Here is a 10,342-nt window from a genome sequence, read left to right on the forward strand (position 1 = left end):
TATACTATATGATTGTTTTATTGATAGACTCAAATATACTATATGATTGTTTATCTTGATAAACTCTAATAAATGTATAAAAAAGTCTTATCAATAATTTTTTTTTGTTATATCAACTCTATCGGCTATTATCACTAATAGAATTTTATTAGTGATACACTTCTGTCATTGTCTATCCGTAGACATGATGGAAGCCTAGAATTGATAGATAATGATAGAAGTGTTAGAATAAGTTTATCACTCATGAACGTATTTGATACTTTATTTGTTTAAGATTTGTGTTTAGTGATAAACTAATAGTTTGTCCTTTTATATGCAACTACCTTCATAATCTAAGACCAAAGAGACAACCAAAGCCTATAGTATGATGAACCCCGATAGAAGTATATAAAAGTATCAATGATAGAATTATAAATATATAACTGCTTTTTATAGAGGTAAGTCATTGATAGATTCTGATAGAATTATCTGTACAATCTGCTAATCAAATTATGATATCAATCTATCATGGTCTATCAGGATTTCACTTCTTAATTTATAAATCATATGAAGTTTGGTTTGTGATTTAATGATCTTTGATTTGTATCTTGTATATAGAGATGTCCACGAGATGGGGTGGGGCCAGAGGATGTCATCGTCTCCATTCCCGCTCTCCATTTCATTCTCCATCTCCCTGAAATTCTCCACGGGGATCAGGGCGGGGATTCCCGCAGGAATTCGTGGAGATCGAGTTTCCTGCAGGAAATTTTTTCCGTTAGTTTTGTTCTTTTGAAAAAAACCAATTAATTTAAATCGCTGGTGTGAGTAAATTTTAATTAAATAATTAACTCTATCACTAAATTGTTTATTATGTTAGTTTTATATGAGAATTTAAATTTAAAGATGAATTACTCAAATTTTGATCTAAAAAAATCTAATAAACTTTTTAGTAGAAAGAAATAAATATAAATCAAACTATTCACATACATAATCTAACTTTAAATATTCAATTTAAACAAATTTATTATCTTGACCAATAAACAATCAAACTTGAAATTTAAATATAATATTTATATAATAATAATAATAACATAACACTAAATAAATAAATAAAGGCTAACCGAGGTGGGGACGGGGAATGGGAGGGGGGAGGAGGGTGGGGACGGGGAAATGCATTTTCCGTTCCTTTCCCCGTTTAGCTCACGAGAAATTTTTTCTCTCACTTCCTCCCCTATTTCCCATTCTGTTTGGAGTGGGGTCCACAGAAATTGGACATTTCTATTTATATAGGATGTTTGCATTTTAGGTTGGACCAAGTGTCAATAGTCAAGTAGGCCTCCTCAGTCCCGGCCAACAAGACCAAGGAGGTGGGGTCGGCCTTGACCTCTAAGGCTGAGACCAACGAGAAGTTGGCTCAAAAGTTCGACTCCCCTTCTTTGACCCGTCATTACTTTGTCTTGGTTTTGATCTTATTTTCTTCTCCCCTCATTGATTAGATTTTATATTCTTTTGGTCCAAATTCACCCTTAACAATATATATCTACTAAAAAAGATTAAAATTTGAAAAATCGATGAATCAAAAATTGATCACACAAGTCTAATGAAGAGTTTAGACTCTCTAAACTTGATACTTCTTTTCTTGAAGATTCACCGTTCTTTTGATCATATGTTTGAAAATCCTTTAACTTACTTACGGACACAATTGACCGTGTAAACACTTCAACAGTAGATCACATATTATTAACCATAAGAAGATTTTAAAGAAAGACTGAACAAATATTCAATAAGAACTCACACAAAGCCGCACACCCTTTTTTCTCTAAAACAAAATATGTTCTGCATAACCACACTACTAACCCTAGTAGACGAAACAACTCACTAAATATAGGAACATATAAGGCAAGAAACCGATAAGGTAAGAAAATCTTTTGCAGCAACCAAAAGCAGAAAGCAATGTCGAAGAATATACAACACAAAAGGAAAGGATATTCTCATCGATTTCTTTCATTTTTAGTTTTTGGTTGAAAATTAAGCTCGTTTCTTTTCAATTTCTTATCATATTGTATATTTTTTAAGTATAGAAATTGAATTCTAAGCCAATTTCTAAATTTCAAATATTACTATTTCTAGTTCTTAAAATTTGACTTGATTTTGAAATTATTAATAAGTAGATAAGAAAGCAAGCATGAAATTTAGAGGTAGAAGGAGTATGTGCTTAATTTTTAAAAATAAAAAACTAAAAACCAAATAGTTATCTAACCAGACTTAAACGATTAGCAAACGTTTACTGAGTTAAAACAAATTTTCTAAGTGGTAACATGAATAAGAAGCTTCCTTAATTAAGTTTATGTTGGAATAAAATTAGGCTTGACTAGCCTATGAGGTCGGGCATAAGTTAAATCTGATAAATAAGTGTGACTTGACATTTTGCCATTGTATAATTCATTGAAAAATACTAAAACTAGATATGGACCTTAGTGCAAAACCTATCCATAAACCTAGGTGGATAATGAGAGGGGACAAACAAACCCACCCTAATTTTCTAGATTGTAAGTCAACTTTTCGATGTGTTTAGAGATCCAACATAAATAGTTTAGTGTAATTATAGTGACGAAGATTTGAGTGAACATATATGTAAATACGAAATTAATCTATAATCATATTCTTGATCACATAAGTGAGAATATTATCATGCTTGAAATTCATGATCTCTTGTGATCAAGTTAATTAGTTGTTTGATTGGTGAGAGGTATGTACAAGACATTATATTTGTTATGACAAAAACAATCGATAAGCAAAAATTCGTATCTTTGTACCGATCAATTAATTTTCAACTAATTTAAATTACTATTTTTTTTTGTCTAGAAAAGTAAAATACTATTTTGTGTTTATATAATATTTGATTATGTTAATTTTATAATTCTTTATATCAAACAATTTTTTTCACAATCTGAAAATTTGTATTAAAAAATTTATGCTAAGTTAATTTAAGAGCATAATTAGTCTATTTCTTTTGCCATTAGTTTTAAGCATGATAATTAAATTGAAATTAAAGTTGGGATATAGCTGATAACCAAAAATAAAGAGAGCAAGGCTACCAACATCAATGATATATATATATATATATATATATATATATATATATATATATATATATATATATATATAACTAAAAATCACATATATCAAAATTTTCATGATTGATCATGTCCATATGTATTGTATCTCTTGTTTCAACTAAAAAGTAAATGAATGTTCCCAACCACTCTGCATTACTACTTCATTTTAGAGTCCGTTTGATCTTGTTTTCTGTTTTTTTGGAACTAGAAATAGGAATATATTTGATAACTATTTTCTTTCTTGAAAAAAAGAATCGAGAACAAAAATTTGTTTGATAATTATTTCTATTTTTTTTAAATAATGTGTATGAGATTAGAAATCAAAAAAGAAATTATCAAAAGTTTATATCATCTAATACAAATAAGTCTTATGCACAACTAAATACAAAAAAAAAAAAATTGTAAGTACCGTTCAAATTTTGCCCAAATTTGATTGAAAATTCATCTCTTGCTTGAGCAATTGTCTCAAATGATTTTAACACACATCTAACTTAATTATACCATTCTGCAAAATTAAAATTCAAAAGTTCAAGAAATATTTAAATTTACCTATTTAAAATTAAAATAATATATAAATCTAAATATTAGAAATTTATAATTTAAAATTAAACTAATATATAAATTAAATATAGTAAACAATAAATATAATAAATAAAAAGCAATACAATATAAACCAAGAAATATAATAAATAAAAATAAAAGAAATATCTTTACAAAAAAAAAAAAAAAAAGAAATATAATATTTAAAAAAAAAACAAAAAGATCCAAGAAATGCTATGGATGGGAATCAAACCCAAGTCTGGGAGTTAAAAGATTGATTATCTAACCCACAAATGGAGCAAAGGCTAGATTGGAGTTGGAACAATTAAATAAGGAAACTATTTTTTGTAATTCTCAAATTTGACTCTTTTTTTAGAAACATTTATTAAATTTTAAGAACAAGAAACGAAAATAATTACCAAACAAGTCGGTTTTTTGTAATACAAGAAATAGAAACAGAAAACAAAAATATTATCAAACGGGCTCTTAGATGCTAAAGCACCCCTTATTCTTCTTTGTAATTTAAAATCAACTTTTTATTTTATTCTATTTATTATTTTTTTTTGCAATTTAATTTCTAGAAAGAAATTATATTTCTTATTCTAAGCTAACCTCTAAGCTTGTGCAAAGAGGTCCATCCAAAGTTGAAACTACTTTATATTTATTTATTTTATTTTTCAATAGGCCTCACTTTCATTTCTATAAACAAAGTATAGGTTTGAATAGTTCATAATTTTCTCATTCCAAAACATTGAAAAATTCAAATAATCACTTCAGTTATGTTAGAATACTCAGTGCATGTTTGGAAATGATTTTGAAATTATTAATTAAATCATTTTTATGAAGTTCATAATCACTCTAAAACATACTTTTAATCACTCAAAATTAACTTAATATTTAATATTGTACTTTTAAATGTAAATTTTACATCATTAAAATTAGTTCCAGACGATTAAAACATATTTAAAAGCGATTTTGAAAATGAAAAAAAGTATTTTTAATTAACCATTTCAAAACCATTTTCCAACATGTGGTATGTAATTTAGTTGAATTGAATCATTTGTAAATTTTGTAGTGAAATCTAATTTTGATAGACATGGTAATGGAATCACAAACCAAATAGCTTAGCTTGGTCTATTTTGATGATTATTGAGGAATTAATTAGCTTGCTTCTATCTCATAACTATATGAAAAACCATTATCCATTTTATAAGCTTGCTTCTATCATACTAAAAGTTTACTCATATTCTTGTATTTTCTTAAATTGGCATTTGTTTATTATGTGCCTTACATATGTGTTTCCCTAATGAAGTATATATTTCTTTTAAATAAATAAATAAATAAACCAAACTTGAACCAAGATGCAAACTACTTCAATTTTTCCAATGTTTGAGAACACTTTTAGTTTAGCAAATTTGGCTTTTCATGGCAAAAAAGTATCCTGTGTTAAAAGCAATAATAGTTTTCTATTTTTTAAAATTATGATTTATAGTTTTCACTATGGTTAAGAAAACAAAAATCTGAATTCCTAATCAAATTTTAGAAATAAAAATAAGTTTTCAATATAAATTTTTTAAACCCTGTTCATTTGATTTTTTGTTTTTTGTTTTCCTAAAATTAAGCCTATAAACAATATTTCTATCTCAAAATTTCTTTCTTTGTTATCTACTTTTACTAATGGTTTAAAAAACGAAGTTAAATTTTGAAACCTAAAAAAAGTATATTTTAAAAACTTGTTTTTGTTTTTGAAATTTAGCTAAGAATTCAACTATTGCACTTAAGAAATATGCAAATCATTGTAAGAAATTGTGAGGAAATAGACTTAATTTTAAAAAAAAAAAAAACAAAAAACAAAATGATTACTAAATGGGACCACAAGTTTTTAAAACTTATGAAAACTTAACTTGATTGTTGAAAACATTAAATAGAGTGAATAACAAAATATAGAAATTAATTTATGGACAGAAATAGTATTTATAAATTTAATTTGTAAATACTAAAAATAAAATAATTTTAATAATATATTTTTGTGAAGGTTTTATGGAGTTTTGTTTTGGCCTTGATTGAAAAAAAAGAAAAAATAAATAAACTTAAAACTAAACATGATATGAAAACCACACTTTGAAAATTAGGAACTCTTGAGTTACTTTGGGCACCTAATTTCAAATCGGAAAATTTGTCAATCAATTGATGTCAACCTAGAGAGAAGCATTATTCGAATTGAATTACCTTTTGATCAAAGACTAATGATTAAAGAAAACTAATCTTTTATTCAAGATTTGAACACTCTACATTTAAGTTGATTAATCTTACTTGATGACTTAAGCATGTAACCCTAGATCAAGAATTACAAAAGATTGGCGATGAATCTGGATCATCAACCCCTAGAAAAATTATCATTCCCAAAATTTAAAATCCAAAAGTTATCTGACACAACCCAATAACAGGGCTTTATGTAGTCTCGGCGCAACCATAACAAATACAAAAATACTATTACTTAATATGTCATAAAAAAGATAAAATTGAAAATTACTAAAATTACATCAAAATTATAAAATAAAATATAAATAATAATTGGATGCCTGAAATGTTTTCTTAAAAAGGAATGATTTATTTTTTTAGACAAAATTGACACAAATATGTATAATTAAAGAGCTTTGGATAAAATTACTTATCATAAAAACACTTCAAAATCATCATTTACTCGTTACTATTTTATCATTGTTCGTAAATGACTTTTTGTTGCTGTATATGTGCTTTTGATTTTTGTGTTTCTGTAAAATCAATTCCAATGGTTAGCCATGGATACTTTTGGAGAACTCTTTGTGATAGATTAAGCTCCCTTTAAATATGCAAAAAAATTAATTTTTTTTTTTTAAAGGAAAATAATAGCATAAACCAAGGTCCCTCCACACAAATAGTAGAGGAGAACCAGTCAGGAAGACATAAACTTTTTAGAAACTGATAGATTAAATAACTATTACTAAATTTCTCTCGTAATTAAGATATCCAATAAGATGAAAGACTTTCTTATAGAAATAAAAGCTCTTATGAAATAGCAAATTGTGATAATTAAGTTAGGTCTTTTAAAAATAAAATCTGGAGCTAGGAGGAATCTTTTAGAAAATACCTATTATCAATGTAAAGCTTCTTTATTTAAATTTAGGTCAAATTTAAGTATCTTTCAAGATAAGTATGTGCCACATTTGACGAATGAACAACTCAACCTCTTGAGTCATTGTACCAAACAGTTAGATGTATATTAAAACTAGGTATCTGCATCTCAACACATCATCTAACCTCATCTAAATCAAGACGTACACCGAAAAATATGAGGCAACAAGGATACCATAACATTATAGATTACAGAGTTAAGTTGATCATCAAAATTGAGACAATACATACGTTAATATCGAGCATAAAATTTACTTTTAGGATAACGATGAAAGCATATTTATTGATGTATGGATTCAAATATATATAAATATCTATATATTAGTTTATATCCCTAAATCACATAAGTGAGAATGTCATACTTGAAAATTAGAATCTTGAGATAAGTTTAGTGGCCTTATTGATAATGGGGAGAGACATATCATGTGAGTATAAAGTAGAAATTTTAAAGGGAGGGGCTACCCATATATAATTTTATAATGACGTCAAAGTTTAGTGTATATATTCTTTTTGTTCTTGAACGACTTTCAACTATTATTACAAAGGTCTATTTGAAATTTAAGTGCTTAAAAATGTATTTTGAAGTGAGAATAAATATTTTTAAGCACTTTGAAGTTACACAACTAAGTTTAGATATTAATCTACGCTGGCAACTATGTTTTTATAAAAATAAAGTAACGAAGTAAATTAGTTTTATGAATAGATTTCAAATATAAACGTGAAAAAGTAACTTTAAAAAGTGATTTTCTTGAAATTAATTTTTCCATATTTATTAAACGTTAAAAACTATTAAGATTTTTCCATATTCACTTTTGATGTGGATGAAATCAATCTCAAGTGAAAACATAAATTTAAATATTCTTTTCTTTTCGAAAGTTCAACAAGTGAGAATAGGAAATTTAAACCCAAAAATTCGCTTAACTGCCACGATACAACAAGTTAAATTCGTTTTAAAGTTTGAAATAGTTTTTCTTTTTAAGGTAACAAGAAGTAACTTTTATTTAATATATATGCCTTAACCACAAAATTAAAGATGAAGGCCATAACAATGGACATTTGTCATTTCTTCAACACCCTATGTCTTGTTACACTTTTTAAATTTACACTACCCAAATTTTTGAGCATCATCCTTAATTAGAGAGCTTATTCATGACCATGCCTTCACTATTTAAACTAGGAAATGATGAATTAATCAATATCTTTGATTACTAATCCTTCTAAGATGTTAAAAATCTCTTTTATCTATTCTATATTTTGATAATTTAACATATAATTTTTCATGGTATAGGCTAGGAGGGTTTTTTCTTCTTTTTTTCCCTCCCTATGCTAGGTCTAACCCTAGGATTGGGCAAACAGCTCCATCCAAAGTTGGCTGCTACTTTATCTAATTTTACTAGACCTCACTCTTTTCATATGCTAATTAGCTAGTATAGGTTTGTTTGTTTGTTATTTTTTAAAGCTATAATAGGTTTAGATATGAACATTTTCTTATACCGAAGCATTTACCTTTAAATAACTATACCTAAAAACGCTATGTTTGGTAGAGATTGTGTAACACTTCGAATTTTCATGTAATTTCATTAAATTATCTTCAAATATTTGGATGTTATTTTGATAAATTGAGGTTAAATATTTAATTTGGCAGGTAAGATAATTAATTTAAAAGGTATCTATAAAGAATTGAAATTTTAGTTCAATTTAAGAAAAAATTGAATCAATTTATTTGGGGGAAATTATGGGTTTAAATTTTTGCTTCCTTTTAATTTAGGAGTTTGAATCCAAACTAAAACTGAATTAATGAGTTAGGAAAAGGAAATTGGTTTATTTTATTTGCTTAAGGATTAAAGATTTTAAGAAATTTGAAGATTCATACCCTTCAAGGAATTTAAATAGAATTTGGAATTTAAAAAGGGAGTATATATATATATTTATGTGTGATTACAAATTTAAAAGGAAAAAAAAGAAAAAAAAAGGAGTTATTGAACCCTAAGAGGCTGTTTGGGGCGCTAAGATGATATAGGATGTTTGGAGTTCTGATGTCTGGGGAGTTGTGTTTGGGGTGTAGAGTTGTGTTGTCTGAGTTTATATATCTGTTGTTTGGGTATGTAAAGTGAAAGAGTTAAAGAACATGCAGCGGAAGCATCAAGGATTTATAAGCATTCAAACTCACTAATTTTGGCAGAAACTAAAACATGCTCTTCTAAAAAGAGGGTTTCAAAATCATACCTTAGATGAACTCTCCAAGAATCCGAACATACAACAGCAGTCTTCACCAGATATCACCATGAACCACCTCAAAGTCTTCCCTACTATCCTCTTGGGGATTTAGACAGATTGTGAGACTCAAGAACAACTTGAAAAGATGAAGAACAATGAAAAACACACAGCAGCCAGACAAGAAGAATAGTTTCTTCTCACAAATATTTTTCTCTCAAAATTTCTGCATTAGTTCTTCTCAAATGATTCCAAACTTCTTTATATATTGCAGATGAACATGCAAAGAAGTGAAATGCATGACTTGTAGCTCATGCTTGGAGAATTAGTGAAGAGAACTTAATGACTTTTGTGTGAGCATGAAGACGAAGATAATGGAAAATCTGCATTTTCCATTTTGTGCTTGCATGAAGATGACTTTTGTGTGAGCATGAAGATGAAGATAATGCAAAGAAGTGAAATGCATGACTTGGTATGCAAAAACCACTTTTCACTTTTCTTTTAAAAACATAAAATGATTTCAAAACCATTTTAATTGAAAAATGATTTTCTTAAATTAATTTAAAAGATTAATTAATTTAATATAAAATATTAAATTAATTTTTGCACAATAATCATCTTCATATATTTAAATCATATTTAAATATATATTCTCTTGTTCCGTTTAATTTGAACGTTTCAAATTAATTTCTCAAGCTACTCTAAAGCTTATCCATTTACGAGCTAGTAGGGGGACCTTGCGGACTTACAGATCATGGGCTCCAACGATTCGAGATTAATCGGCTAAACTCATTAGTTTGATCTAACCCTCATTAGCTAACTAATGGGACACTCCACTATAGCCCATAGTTGAACTCCCCTCACTATAGATATATTATGTCCACTTAATAACCATAATCAGTAAGTCAATCCTTCGTAGGTTGTTCGTAATCACAGCTAGGTCAAAAATACCATTTTAACCCTGTGAATACATCTTCTTCCTTAAGTTCCTACTGATCCTCTAATGAACAATTCTGATTCATAATCTTTATGAATCAAATCCTTTCTCTATCATGAGAAGGCGGGCCCCAATTGTTCAAGACCTGGAATTAGTACTTAAGAGAAGAACCTATCTGCTAACCCTAAATAGGTCCCCAACTATGTCCCCAACTATTCATCTTGCAAGGCTATGTCCTCAGCTATTCATTCGGTCTTATCCCCAAAATAGTAAGCTTATTGAGTAATGCTGTTGGACTACTCTCACCGTTTGCAGATCAAAGGATAATCCCGAACAAACAGGAGTTCATAGCTAGCTTAGGATAAGATCGAGTTAACCT

The 10,342-nt window shown here is 27.7% G+C and overlaps 1 long non-coding RNA gene across 1 annotated transcript; it reads right to left on the reverse strand.

Annotated features, from left to right (window-relative positions):
• Positions 1–390: 390 nt before the first annotated feature.
• Positions 391–9,808, reverse strand: LOC150030184 (uncharacterized). The gene is made up of 2 exons (XR_016527133.1): positions 9,039–9,808; positions 391–735 (listed from the first exon to the last, which is right to left on the reverse strand). It is a non-coding gene; the product is annotated as an uncharacterized LOC150030184 (long non-coding RNA).
• Positions 9,809–10,342: the final 534 nt, after the last annotated feature.

Source organism: Benincasa hispida, unplaced genomic scaffold (assembly GCF_027475165.1).
Source record: "Benincasa hispida cultivar pf3 unplaced genomic scaffold, pf3_genome.v1.1 HicScf486, whole genome shotgun sequence".
Taxonomy (NCBI): domain Eukaryota; kingdom Viridiplantae; phylum Streptophyta; class Magnoliopsida; order Cucurbitales; family Cucurbitaceae; genus Benincasa; species Benincasa hispida.